At 43.0% G+C, this 13,534-nt stretch overlaps 2 long non-coding RNA genes across 2 annotated transcripts in view; one reads left to right on the plus strand and one right to left on the minus strand.

Annotated features, from left to right (window-relative positions):
• LOC144318439 (uncharacterized) overlaps positions 1-6,580 on the minus strand; it is a 40,320-nt gene extending 33,740 nt beyond the window's left edge. The window contains exons 1-3 of the long non-coding RNA XR_013384338.1: positions 6,254-6,580; positions 5,065-5,188; positions 552-642 (exon numbers count right to left, since the gene is read on the minus strand). This is a non-coding gene — a long non-coding RNA (uncharacterized LOC144318439). The remainder of the gene's footprint in view (positions 1-551; positions 643-5,064; positions 5,189-6,253) is intronic.
• On the plus strand, positions 2,608-7,351 carry LOC144318438 (uncharacterized). Its single transcript, XR_013384336.1, has 3 exons — positions 2,608-3,060; positions 4,813-5,284; positions 5,961-7,351. It is a non-coding gene; the product is annotated as an uncharacterized LOC144318438 (long non-coding RNA).
• Positions 7,352-13,534: the final 6,183 nt, after the last annotated feature.

A 13,534-nucleotide genomic window follows, 5' to 3' on the forward strand; every position in this document is an offset into this window, starting at 1 on the left:
CCTCATTAACTTTTGAAACTTCAACAGATAATTCTTTTAGTACCTTCTGTATAACTCTGGTAGGCACTGAGGATTCCAAGTGAATCCAAGACACAATCCTTATCTCTTACAGCCTTGCATGGATGCCCTTATTCCAGGTCAGGGACCAGGATAAGTGCTTCACTTAAAGAATTGAATGTAATTGTCACAATCATAACTGTGAGGTTGTCCCTACTTTCTAGTTGAAGAATCTGAACTCAGAGTCAAGTAACCCTCACAGGCACAGCTAATTAGTGGCACAGGCAAAATTTAAGCCAAGTCTCATTGCTTCAAAAGTCTGTCTTAAACTGGACTATAGAAGATGGTCTTTTCGTTCCTGTTTCTCCAATGCTCAGGAGAGTGCCTGGACATACGTCACACAATCAACACTTGTGGAAGGAAGGAAGCATTGTTCTGAGCGTTGCTTGGGCTCCATCCTTCAACCACAGAGCCCCTACAAGCTCAGCTCTGAGACCTCTCAGCCCCTCTGGGGATCACAGTCTCCCTGATTCATAGGCCCCTAGTCCACTTACCTCTGCCTCTCAGGGACAGACAGCCAGACCAAGAAGCCCCTCTCCATCTTGTCTGAATATAACATATATGGAGTGGATTCAAGACTTCTGCCTGAGAAAATGCCAAAGAAATATCATCCTGAAGCTTTATGATTTGTACAGAAGATAATAAAAATGTCGAAGAAATTTAAGCAGACAAATATGGCACAACATCCACTCTCCTGGTGTTTTATGGGTTGCCACACTATGCCGGCTGCCTCCCCACCACAGCTCTGAGGTGAGAAGCTGGTGTCCACCCCCTCTTCCAACCTACCTCCTGCGGCCTCCTCAGCATAGATCATAAGACTTTCCCTTTTCTATTCCTCTAAAGGGAAAAAGCACAGTATAGGCCACAAAGAATGAGTTAGGTTTCCTGTAGTGCAGATGAGATCTTGATTGTATTGTGATTCGACTGCAACATTTCTTTTTCCTGTATACCTAGTAGATAGTGAAAAAAGATTCTGGAGACTGAAATGGATTGAAACTGTTTAGATAACCTAAATTAGAATCCTTCCCTTTGTTAGGTCTCTCAGAAAGCTTCTCGGGACTGGGAAATACAAGGTACAGATCAGTCCTGTCTTAAAGACTAGGAAACAGAGAGCAGGTTAGTGGGGATCTGGAGTTATACCAATGGTTAATACAGGAATGAGGCAAGACACAGAGGCTTTGACATGCTTTCCTCTTTCCACCGCACCTCGTACTGTCCCCTGAGTTGCACATTTTGATCTTCTTTGTTATAAGAAGACTCAGATGAAATATATCTATGTTTTCAGAGCTCATGTTTGCTTGCTTGGTTTTTTGTTTTTGTTTTCCGCCACTCTAGTAGTGTTCCATCTTTATGACAATTACAATGAATGTTAAGTTTGGAGAGTTGGAGAGGTTATGGGTAAAACCTTGAATTTTAGAGTCAGGAAAATCTGTCTGTACTTGGACAAATTAATTAACCTTTTCTTGGCCTATAAATAGAAATTACTAATCCCTCCCTCATTGGCACATGTCATGAAGAATTAAGTGAGATGATGTGTGTAAAGCACTTGGCAGAGTGCCTGCCACACAGTAAGCACTCAGTAAATGTTAGTTGTCCTGTTACTAAAGTTATTACTGTGTAGACCCTCTTTAGTGCTTGGCTGGTTAGCTTGGTTTGAGATGAGCCCACTCATGTGGTTTCCTGAGGAGTCCATCTTGTTTGGTGAACCAGCACAGCTAGTCCTTGGAAGGCCCAGTTCCATGCAGTTTTGATTTGGCAGGTTTTTTTTTTTCCTTGACCTATTTCCTGGCTATAACTTCTAACTTCAGGATTGCAACCACATCCTTTCAGTCTTTACACTCATTGGACATGACTTTCAAAACTGAGATTTTAATTGATTGAAGACAATGTTAGGTCATAGAGTATGCACACTAAATATTCTTAGGATTTCCTGATAACTGAGCCCTGAAATGTCCTTGCCTCAGGATCCGCAGCAGTTGGGTCAGAGAGAAAAGAGGCCCAAATTCAAGAATTCATGTCTCAAAAAAAAAAAAAAAAAAAAAGAATTCATGTCTCTTTTGAGAAACAGTTCTTGCTTCTTTCAGCATCTATAGCAAAAATTATATCTTGGGCATTGAATTATCTAAGACATGATGCAAAAAAGAGGTTTAATGCATACATATAACATTAAATTCAAAACCATTGCATCTCTGGGACTTTGTCAAGAAGGATTTCTCCAGGAATTGACTTGTTCCTGTGTATCTTCTGAGAAAATTTAATTTTGATACCAATTGACATTGGTTTCTCTTTCATACAAAATGATAAACACAGCCACCTCACCGTTCTCATTTAGGGCATCCCAATCTTGGCCATTTAGTATATTTGCAAATCTGTTTTCAGGTAAAAAATTTGTTTTTTTGCTCCTGTGTGGCTACATGTCATCCATTTATTCAGTAAACATGTATGGCACTCCTACTATGTGCTAGCCCCTGCTCAGCTTCCTGGAGATCATACTGAACACTGTTTTTTTCCCCATTCTAGTGAGAAGAGACAGCCAATAATAAACAAAATTCATAAAAAAAGAAAACTGTCAGATAGTCAGGAGCACTACACAGAGAAGTAGAACGGTGGATTCAGTAGAGAATAATTGGACGGCTGCTTTATATCAAGTTGTCAGGAGGAAGCAAGTGACAAAAGCAGCCTTTCTAGGAGGGGAAAGAAATCTAAGTGCAGGCTCTAGGATTTGAATGAATTTGGTATTCTCTCTCTGCTCGCCTCTATTCCACCTCATTAAATTGTAAACTCCAAGAGGTCAAGGACTGGATGATCCATTTTTGTGATGAGAAAGTGATTCTTTTAGCTAATCTGTTACCTTCTTCAGTTGTATTAAAACTTTCTAAAGGGTGAATTAGAATTATTCAGGAAATTTCTACAATCTTGATGAATGCAACCACTATCCCCAGTTCAAATAGAAACCTGGGGTTCATTCAAGACTTTGGTATGGAGATCAAGACATTTTGTGTGGTAAGTTGGGGTGTTTTTTTAATATGTTTTTTTTTCCTAGCTAGAAAAAGATCATTATAAATGGTCTTGTTACCTGACTTAGCCTAGATAATTTCTCCTTTTCTTTCAGTGTTAAACTTATATATCCTTATGTTTAGAGGGTGTGCATAAGTTAAGGAAAGTGAGGCTAGGTTATAACCAGTAAATTCCACACTACAGTCCTGTCGCTTTCCAAGTGGTGACTCTGGGTTCCACATCCCTTGCATCTTATATTGATGCCATCTGGATTCACCACAGAAGGGAATGTGAGACCCTGGATGGTTGGACAAGGAATTTTATGGCCAGGCCTGAGAGTAACATACATCATTTCTACTCCTTCCTAATAGGTAGAATCTAGTCACATAGTCCCAACCTCAGAAGCACTTCTCAGGGTGTCTAGGAAATATAGTTTTCCTGTGTGTTTGGGGAGAGGTAAATGACATGAAATTTGGTGAACTAAAAGCATTGTCTTTGCCACAGGGAAGTCTTCCTTACTGTACCCAGCTCCTCTCCTAAGAGTTAGGTTAGGTTATGATCCCCTTTGTGGGGCGGGGGGGGGGGGGTCACACAAAGTCTGATTAATAGTAGGTACTAAATAAGTATTTGTTGGTTGGATGGAAGAAGGGATGGGTATATTGTAACCTAAGGTCTTACAGGGGGAAAAAGCATGAACTACAATGAATATTTGTTGAATTGACTAGCTAATTAACAAAAAATTAATTCACAGTATGCCCAAGAATTATTATAAGAAACCAAAACCACATATTCAAAAAATAGACCAATTTGGGGATCCCTAGGGAATTCCTTTTACTATTTTATATTATTTCAACATACAACCTTGCCAGCCAAAATCACTCCATCTCCCCTTCCCCTCTGAATTACTCTGGCAATCACTCTGTAGTTGTTTCAAAATTGGGAAATTATTCTGAAGGCATCATGGCCTGTTGATGGCATTGACTTTGGCTCCCCTCACCATCACTCCTACTGTTACCATAAACCTGTTTTTAAGGCCCTGAAGTTGGCCACTCTTGAAATGAAATGGGGAAACCTGAGTTTGTAGGCCAGTTTGGTCTCCAGCCCACTTCCCCAGCCAAAGAGAGTGAACAATCCTGCATTTGTGGCACCCTGAGCCTCCAGTGACCTTCCGGGCCAGCCAGGATGCCAGAGGGAACACACATTCTCTGAAATGACAGTAGAGGAAGAACCAACCCATTGCCCAAGGACTGATAAATGGGCCCCTCTTTTCCCCTGGGACAGCCTCAGCAAGACTCCATGTAGGGCTTAACTGTTTCCTATCTCAAGCTGTGTATATAGTCTAATCTATCCTCTTAGCTGAAAATAAATCAGCCTGGAGGGATGCCTGTGTGGCTCCATGATTGAGTGTTTGCCTTTGGTTCAGGTCGTGATCCTGGGGTCCTAGGATCGAGTCCCATTTCAGGCTCCTTTCAGGCAGCCTTCTTCTCCCTCTGCCTATGTCTCTGCCTCTGTGTGTCTCTCATGAATAAATAAATAAAATCTTTTTTTAAAAAGCTGAAATTTTAATGCAAAATAATATTTCAGGTGATGGATAAGATAGGATCCTGGGGTGGAATAACAGTGTGCTTGGGGGTCAGATTTTTCCTTTGTGGAACCAAAGTCAATTTTACTTTGCTGTTGCAAGAATAGTGAGGGGAGGGGGGACAATCACAGAGATGCTGCACCAGCTGGTGGGTCTGACTCGGAACTACTTTTTAGGGCCAGTGACAGGCACATCCCCCGGGCCTCACTGCCATCTTAAAGGTCTCACCTGCCACCTAGTCATTGCTATCAGCCTCTGGCTGTGGTGGGGAGACACGAGAACTGACCGCGAGATGTAGTCCCAAGCACTGACCATCAGTAGCCGACTTGAAGGGAAAACACCAAACCACGTGAGATGGGAGAAGGTGTCACAAGTGATTAATTCATGAGACAAAATGTTAAGACAAACGAAAATATCCCCAAACTTACTTCACTCTCTGAGGCTGCTGTGAGAAGCAAATGAAGCAAGTGGAGCAATCAAGCATAGAAGCCTCCAGGTGTCTCCGGGCCCCTGATTGTGCCTCCAACGCCGAGACATCGGAGCGTGCGACACCTGTGGGGGAGACGGATTGCATTTCAGGGATTAAGAGCCTGGGAGTAAAACCAACGTGCGTGTCCCGGGAATGCGCCCCGTCGCTGAATCGTGCTGGTGAGTTGCTTTTTCCCTTGCATGATTTGCTTCGCTAACAATCACTTCAGAGGTCAGCCGGTAGCTGCTGCCCGCCGCCTCACTTCTTCTTGCAGTCCTGCCTTTTAACAGGCCTCCCTGACGACCCGCAGAGGGGTGTCCGTGCGGGGCGCACCGGTCTCTTCGGTTGGCTGAAGGTGTGGCTCGACTCCCTTCCATTCCAAGCAGGCACTGAGCGTGTGTGCCACACTTCCGTGGCCCTGCCCGGGCGGACAGGACAAGCAGGGTGATGCCACCACCTCAGCACTGCCCAGGTGGACAGGACAAGTAGGGTGATGCCCCACCAGGTGGGGTGGCCATCAGGCAGGGCCAGGGCTCTGGACGCTGGCAACTGCAACGTGGAGCAGACAGGGGACTGACACGTTCTGCCCCAGGGTGGGGAGTCAGGGTAAGCTGTAGAGCAGGTGATGTTTGAGCTAGGTCTGGAAGGATGAGCTGGACTTGTAGGCCACACAAGAAAGGGCCAGGAAGCTGGGGATGGCCAGCTTCAGAGTCCATGGGGCAGGTGCTAAAACAGTGATGTTAGAATGTGGGGGTCCTGGGTGTGGAGGAGTTTGGATCCTTGCTCAGGACTTAGCCTCACAGGCCAAAACCTGGTGGCCCTCCAGGTAACACCCCAGGTGCCCCACTCTTGCAGGAGCCTGGCTCAGGACTGAAGAAGCTGTTTTCTGGAGACCTTGCAGCTGGCGCCAGGAGGTCCCAGCATTCCACCCGCTACTCAGAGGCCTTCTGGAAACATGCATGTGCCTGCTTCCTGAGGGGAACAGTAACACGGTAACAAGCTGAGCACCCCTCCCCCCACCTCACACTCAAAGTCACCAAGAGATGACATTTCTGGAGCTCAAAGGCAGGTTCTGGAGCTAGGTGGCCCGGGTTCAAAGCCCAGCTCTGCCACTTAATGGCTGTGGCACCCCGGGGCAAGCCACCTACCTGGTGAGGCGTCAGTATGTGAGGCATGGCAAGCCCAGCAGACTCTAGAGGCAGAGGGTAGTGAACATGGGGGCAGCTGCATTCCTTTGATCACCACGCCACTTCAAGCAGACTGTTCTAGAACAGTGTTGACCAGCAGAAATATAATGTGAGCCACATATAAAATTAAAAAAATTTTTCTAGGAAGCTTATTTCAAAAAATAAGAACAGTTGGCACTAATAGTTGTTAACCAAATGTACCCCAAATATTGTCATAACGTAATTAATATAAAGATATTACTGAAATATTTTACATATTTTTGGCACCTAAATCTTTAAAATCTGGTGTGTATTTTACATTTATAATACATCTCAGCATGGACTAGCCACAATTCAAGTGACCACATGTGGCCCAATAGTCCATGTGGCTAGTTGCTACCATATTGAATAGCACAGCTATCCCCACATGATTGGAACAAAATTAGAGCAATAGCTGGTATTTCTTGATCACCAGCTGGGAAATGAGCAAATGACTAAACCTGTGCCGGTTCCTCCTTGTAAAAGAGGAGTAATAATAAAACCTAACGTGTTCCTGTGAGCCTTAAATTAAGACACGTATTTGAAGCCAATGCACAGTTTCCTCAGCCTGAAGTGCCCTGTCTCCTCCACCTGCAAATCCTTATTCGTCCGCCAAGACCTTGTTCAAACTCACCTCCTCTGTGAAGCCCACCTAACTTCCTCTTAGCATCAGGTGTTCTTGGTTCTGGACCAACTTAGCACATTGTTCCTTTCCTTGCTTTTTTGATCATTTCCCAAGCTGTCTACTGGGTGAATCTGGAAGGGATTCCTGCATCTCATTCATTCTAAAATGCAGATTGTCAACTCTTTAGCATGTCTGGAATCAATATGCATTTATATTACAATTGGCAGTGTTTTGTTCTTTCTTGGTGAGTCCAAAAAAGGGGGGAGGGAGAAAAAAGAGTAATGGCGTGACTGTACTATATGGCATAGATTTGATAAATTTCAGTATTTGTCTTTGCGTCCCCAGGCACTGGGCTCAGTAAATGCAATAAATGTGTCAAATGTACTGACAACAGTAATAAAAGTTTACTGCAATTACCACACGTGTAAATTATTTGGCTGGCTGCCTCTCCTCCACTCTGGATGGTTACCTCTCCAAGGGCAGGGACTGTGGGCTCTTTCACATTAATGGGCTGGACATCTTGTGAGAAGCCAAAAGGGTAATACCTGGTTTTTGAGAAAAACGTGCCCTTGAGTTACATGCAAGGACAGAAATCCCACCTTCCTCACTATAGCATGATTAGGCTTTAAAATTTCCTTCACCAAAATATCTGATTACTGCATCAGGAAGCAGAGCGATCCAGCTAGAGCTCCGGGTTGAGAAATGTGCACTTGTGGGACCAGGGGGGAGAGAGAGTATTTCCCTCAAAGCTGCATGTTTCCTCAGAAACCCCATTGGGCCTCAAACGGATTATCTTTCAAAGGACTCATTACAAGGCAAAAAGAGCTTTTAAATTCCAATTGTTTTAACAAAATCTTTTCTATCTAGAAGCTCCATTGTCAAATTGTGCTCTCTCCCCCCAGTTCATAAAATCATACACAAATAGACAAAAACATGCCAAAAACTCTTATTTAGAGCTTCTACTGGTGCCAAATACCAATAATTGGAGAGTTTTAAAATAATGCTTTGTCCAGAAAAAGTGGGGGAGGATAGGGAAATAGGGACGTCCTGATGAGTGGTGATCTGCAAACTATACTTCATCAGAAACAGGGAATTTTAAAGACCAACGTATGAAATGTGTGGAATATACATAGAATTTCTACAAGCAAGTATTGGGTTTTAAGTCTTTGAGTTTATCTCAAAGCTGTTGTTTGAAGGTGTTCCTTGATCTCCCTTGATGAGTGGGTTGGAGTTTCTATCAGGTAACAAAAGGACTCGGTCTTTGGGGGTTCTGGTCAATTTGAGGGATCTACTCGATTAAATGCACATACAGAAACCATCCCCCAAACTCTCAGCATCCCTCCCAAGGGAAAATTGTGTCTGTTCTATCTTTGGCAAGCAGGGCAAACACTTGGATTGCACTCAGATTTTACCTTTTTTTGTTTTCTTTTCAGTTTGTTTTTTGTTTGTTGCCTGAAAAGAAAACAGTGGCTTTACAGATACTGTTAAGGTAAAATGCTCCCTGCCCGGCCAAGCTCTCAGGCGGGCTCGGGATGTAGAGTCTTAGGGCTGGGCCTGGCTGGATTCCAGCTGCAGGGGCTCCTGGGAGCATTAGCCAACCTGGGCCCCTTCTGACAGCTCCTGCATCGGCTATGAAAGGAAACCAATCACAAGTTCTTTAACTTTCCAACTTCCCATCTCTTCCTTCTCTCAAGTTCAGATTTTCTTTTAATTTTTTAAACATATTTTATTTATTTATTCATGAAAGACACACACAGAGAGGGGCAGAGACGCAGGCAGAGACATAGGCAGAGGGAGAAGCAGGCTCCATGCCGGAAGCCCGATGCAGGACTCGATCCCTGGACTCCAGGATCACACCCTGAGCCAAAGGCAGATGCTCAACCACTGAGCCACCCAGGTGTCCCTTTTTAAAAATTTTGTTAAAAGACTTTTTAAAATTTATTTGAAAGTGAGCAAGAGAGAGAAAGCACGAGTGGGGTGAGGGGCAGAGGGACAAGCAGACTCCCTGGTGAGCAGGGAGCCCAACACTGGCCTCAATCCCAGAACTCCAGGACCATGACAGGAGCTGAAGACAGATACTTAACTGACTGAGCCACCTAGGCACCCCCTCAAGTTCAGTTTAAATGAATTTTTAAAAAAATATTTTACTTATTTATTAGTGAGAGATGCAGCAAGAGAGGCAGAGACACAGGCAGAGGAAGAAGTAGGCTCCCTATAGGGAGCCCCATGGGGGTACTCTATCCTAGGACCCAGGGATCACGACCCCAAGGCAGAAGCTCAACCACTGAGCCACCCAGGTGCCACTAGTTTAAATGAAATTACTCTGGCTGCTGGACACCAAAGGATCAAGTAGTTGGTTATCTGGTCCCTCCCCTTTCTACTCCCATATTAATTGTGCCCTCACCCATTTTCTTTCTGAAGAAGATTCCTGCTGTCTGAAGGAAGCAGCTGAGAGTCATGTTAATGTGATACTATTCAGCACATGCCTTTCCTCTTGCTCAGCTCTGATAAGAGTTCGCAGCCCCCATCCAGGAGGCATCCCCAGGCCCATGGGGAAGGAGCGCTGACAGTTCCAAGAGGGTAGGGCCTATGTAGCAGGGGATGAGCAGAGCCCTGGGAGGAGGAAAGAGGCACTCTTGTCTACACAGCAGCTACTCGTCCAGTGCTTGCTGTGTTTAGGTACCTTTCATACATGATTTTATTCTATCTGTATTTAAAAGCCAGTTGCTGAGTTTGACTCCTAAAGAAGGTAGATCCATGATCCCTGGCCCTCCTTCTTCACCAGGTTTTTGACCAATCCTTTCCCCCTTCGTTCAGCTGAAACAAAGCTGGGATTTTTTCCCCCCATAAATAATATTACTGGAACTAAGGAGGAAACTAAGGAAACTAAGGAAATACAAAAGGCAGAAGCAAACAAGTTTCAGAGCCACAGATTTCTTATCTGGAAGAGCTTCCTGGGGAATCAGCTCCCCTTCCCCTTCATTAAAAGAGGCCTTCATCCTTTGCGAACAGTGAGATAAACACATTTTCACAGGGGACGGGCCCCTTTCTCCCAGAGATATTTCTCTCCCTTCCTCTTTCTCCAACTGTCTCCTTCAAGGTCCTGATGCTATTTAAGAAGAACATGATGAACATTAATACAATACACCTTTTTAAAAAACCTAGCAATACTATGAGCCCAAATTGGGGAACATACAGCAAAATAACTGAATTGTCATCATCAAACATACTGAGATCATGAAAGGTAAGAAAAGAAAGAGAGACATGTCCCAAAATGAGACACAAAGACATGGGGCATCTACATGCAATGTATAATTCTTCCCTGGATCCTTGTGCTTTAAAGAAAGTATAATTGCCAAAGATTGAATGGATCCAAGGATTAGATGGTAGTATGGGCTATTGTTAATTTCCTGATTATGATTGTTGTATTGTGTTAGGTGGGCAAATGTCTTTGTTTATAGGAAAAACATACTAAAGTATTCACTGGTGATGGGACAACTTGCCCTCAAATGGCGCAGAAAAAAAAATGTTCTTTGTATTCTATTTGCAAATTTTCTTGAAGTTTGAGATTGTTAAACAACTTTGTTTAAACTACTCTGTATCCAGTAATCCCATCTTTTAGGAATCTATTCCAAAGATGTACTGTTGAGAATACAGAAAGAAAGAGAAGAAAGAAGAAAGTGTACAAGATCATTATTATTGCCAATGAAGATGAAACAACTCAAATACCTACTATTGAAAGAAGGAATAAAAAGAAGAATTGTTTCTATACACCACTGTGGAAAGGCCTTTAAACCATAGTAAGCAAGAAAAGCAGAGTTGAGAAAATTGTGTATATACCTGAGAAAGGAAGTGTACATTTGGGTGTCTGTATGTATGCATAACATTTAAAAAAATAATAGAAGACTAAATCATAAAGTTTTAAAAATGACTGCCTATAAGATATAGGAGAAAACTGGGTGAAGGAGATATGAAATGGAAGTTAGACTACTTTAAATATACTGGATTTTATAGATTTGACTTTGGAACCATGTGAGTATTTTATTAAATTACATTATTAAAAAGGAATCCTGGAAAAGAAAATGAAACAAGTGATCCTAAATGTGAATACGGTTTGCACAACCTCACACGAAGGAACTATTCCATGGGACTTTAAAACTTCAGCTTGGCTCCAGGTCCCTGGGGGGCCATACTTCAGGGGCAGTAAGAACTACAAGAGCAAGAAGAAAACCTGCTTAAACTCTTTTCAGGAATCATGTAGTTGGTGGCAATGATGCTAATTTTTCTGAGGGTGTGTGTGTATGTGTAGGTTGTACAATAGAACAAATGCATAATTATGGGATTTTTGGAAAACCAGGCTTGTCTTTGAAAACGAAAATTCTCAACTTTGGGAGAAAGGAAACGTATGACTGGAAGATATTAAGCAGAATCTCTGTGATCCTGATTTTAAATTGGAAGTAGTAGTATGAACTCATGATATATTTATTTTAAGAAATGAATAAATTTCCTGGTTCAGTCTACTGAAAAAGCCAAGAAGTGATGAGTGACCAGTTAGCATAGGGCACCCTGCTGCCCTGAGTGAGCTCCAGCAACACCATTTCCCACTAAAAGGTACATGGCTCTCTGAAGAAACGGTTGATTTCAGATTTAAAGTAGGAAATGCACAAGATATGCTTGGAACATCTTGTCACACCAGATAGAAAGTTATCGAAAACTACTAGGATTGCATGAAGAGACTTTATGGATAGATCTAGTGGGTATTATGCCAAATGAAATAAGTCAGCCGTGACTCAATTTTTTTTTTTAAATCAGTGGTAAATATGAGGGAAAAAAAATCAAGCTTTTATCTTGCCTTTCCTACATTGATGGGTGTACCGGCTAACCAAGCAGTAGATGAGAAGTTTCTCTTCTTTTTAAAAATATTTTATTTATTTATTCATGAGAGACACACAGAGAGAGAGGCAGAGGGAGAAGCAGACTCCAGGCAGGCAGCCCGATGTGGGACTCGATCCCAGGACTCCAGGACCACACCCTGGGCCGAAGGCAGGCGCTAAACCACTGAGCCACCCAGGGATCCCCAGTTTCTCTTCTTTTTATAGAAGCATTACAGCTAATAAGGGAAGAAGTAATGGAGAACTAGAGTATCATCATCACCATTTTGCAACTTCTAATGAATTAATGGATCTAGGAATTGATCATCGGTGGTTGCCAGTATCACAAAAAGAGAGAAGCCAGGTGCTATGTATTTCCTGATGGGAGAAAAGCACATGTATAAAGCAGTCCTACCAAAAAAATAAAAATCAGAGCTGAAGCTGATGCAGCCTAAGATCCAACTAACAATTTATAGGAAAAATAGAAGAGAAAGACATAAAATAAGGAACATAATCAACTAAAAAAACTTTAAAATTTTTTGACTGTGAGACAACTTAAAATCTGAACACTGGCTAGATATTTGATGCAACTAAGGACTTCTTGCTATGTTTTTAGATGTGATAATGGAATTGTAGCTATGTGGTTTTTTGTTTTTTTGTTTTTGTTTTTGTTTTTTTCCTAAAGAGTCCTTCTCTTTCAGAGATTCCTACTGAGCTGTTTATAGAAGAGACTCTATGATGTCTGGAATTTGCTTCAAAATAATGCAGATGGGGTGGAGGAAGTGAGTGGGGGTATTTGAAACAATATTGGCCATGAGTTCACAAATGTTGAGGCTGAATGACGAGTACCTCTTTTTATGCCTGAAATCTTGTATATTCCGCCTTTATACATATATGCTTGAATTTTCTATAATACAGGTGAGGAAGTAACACCTACCATGTACCAGTTACATGTACCGTGTAACTACCAGGCACAAGGCTGGACTCCCCACACCTAAACCATGAATTGGCATTACAGAAAAACACAGTCAGAACTTCTTTTCCTTCCTGACTTGCTCATGCGGGAAGGGAGAAGAATTTGGTGGCAACGCCCTTCACTCTCCCCTTACTTGATGAGATGAATATGCAGTCTCTTTTGCCAAGTTGGAAATTGAGAGCAGAATTGCTCTAAAGGGCTCCTCCTCGATCTTGTTGTAGGCCGGAACCATTACTCCGGGTCCAGCTGCATAGCATTCCCATCCACCCAGAAACACATGCAGATATGCGCGAGAGCAAAATAGGCCCACATGTGGGTTTTAACAAAGAACCACCAGACAAAAGCCCCACAGACGCATCTGACCTCTCCCTTGGCCTCTGGGCCTTCCATGGAAATGTGAACTTTCCTTTGACACTTGCAGGACACCCTTTGGCTGTTAACAACAGTCCTATAGAGAGTGGGCAGTGCCCTTTGGCTGCATCAGGGGCAGAGGGCCCAGTGCTCTAAATTGCTGACATTCACACCACAATCTTCTCTTATTTCTGGGTCCCACCCTATTTGCAGTTTAGCTCCCGGGTCCCTGAGGGTAGAAACATAAATTCAGCTGGACAGTTCCCTGCCCGAAGGGGTGACCTTTATCATACATGCTGGGGACATTTTTCCCAAGAAATCCAAGAGAAAATGGCCTCATCAGAGAGACATGTGGTACCACAGAAATGCACAGCAGAGGAGTGGGCCTGGGCACAGGTTTC

This window comes from Canis aureus, chromosome 8 (assembly GCF_053574225.1).
Source record: "Canis aureus isolate CA01 chromosome 8, VMU_Caureus_v.1.0, whole genome shotgun sequence".
NCBI classification, from domain to species: Eukaryota; Metazoa; Chordata; class Mammalia; order Carnivora; family Canidae; genus Canis; species Canis aureus.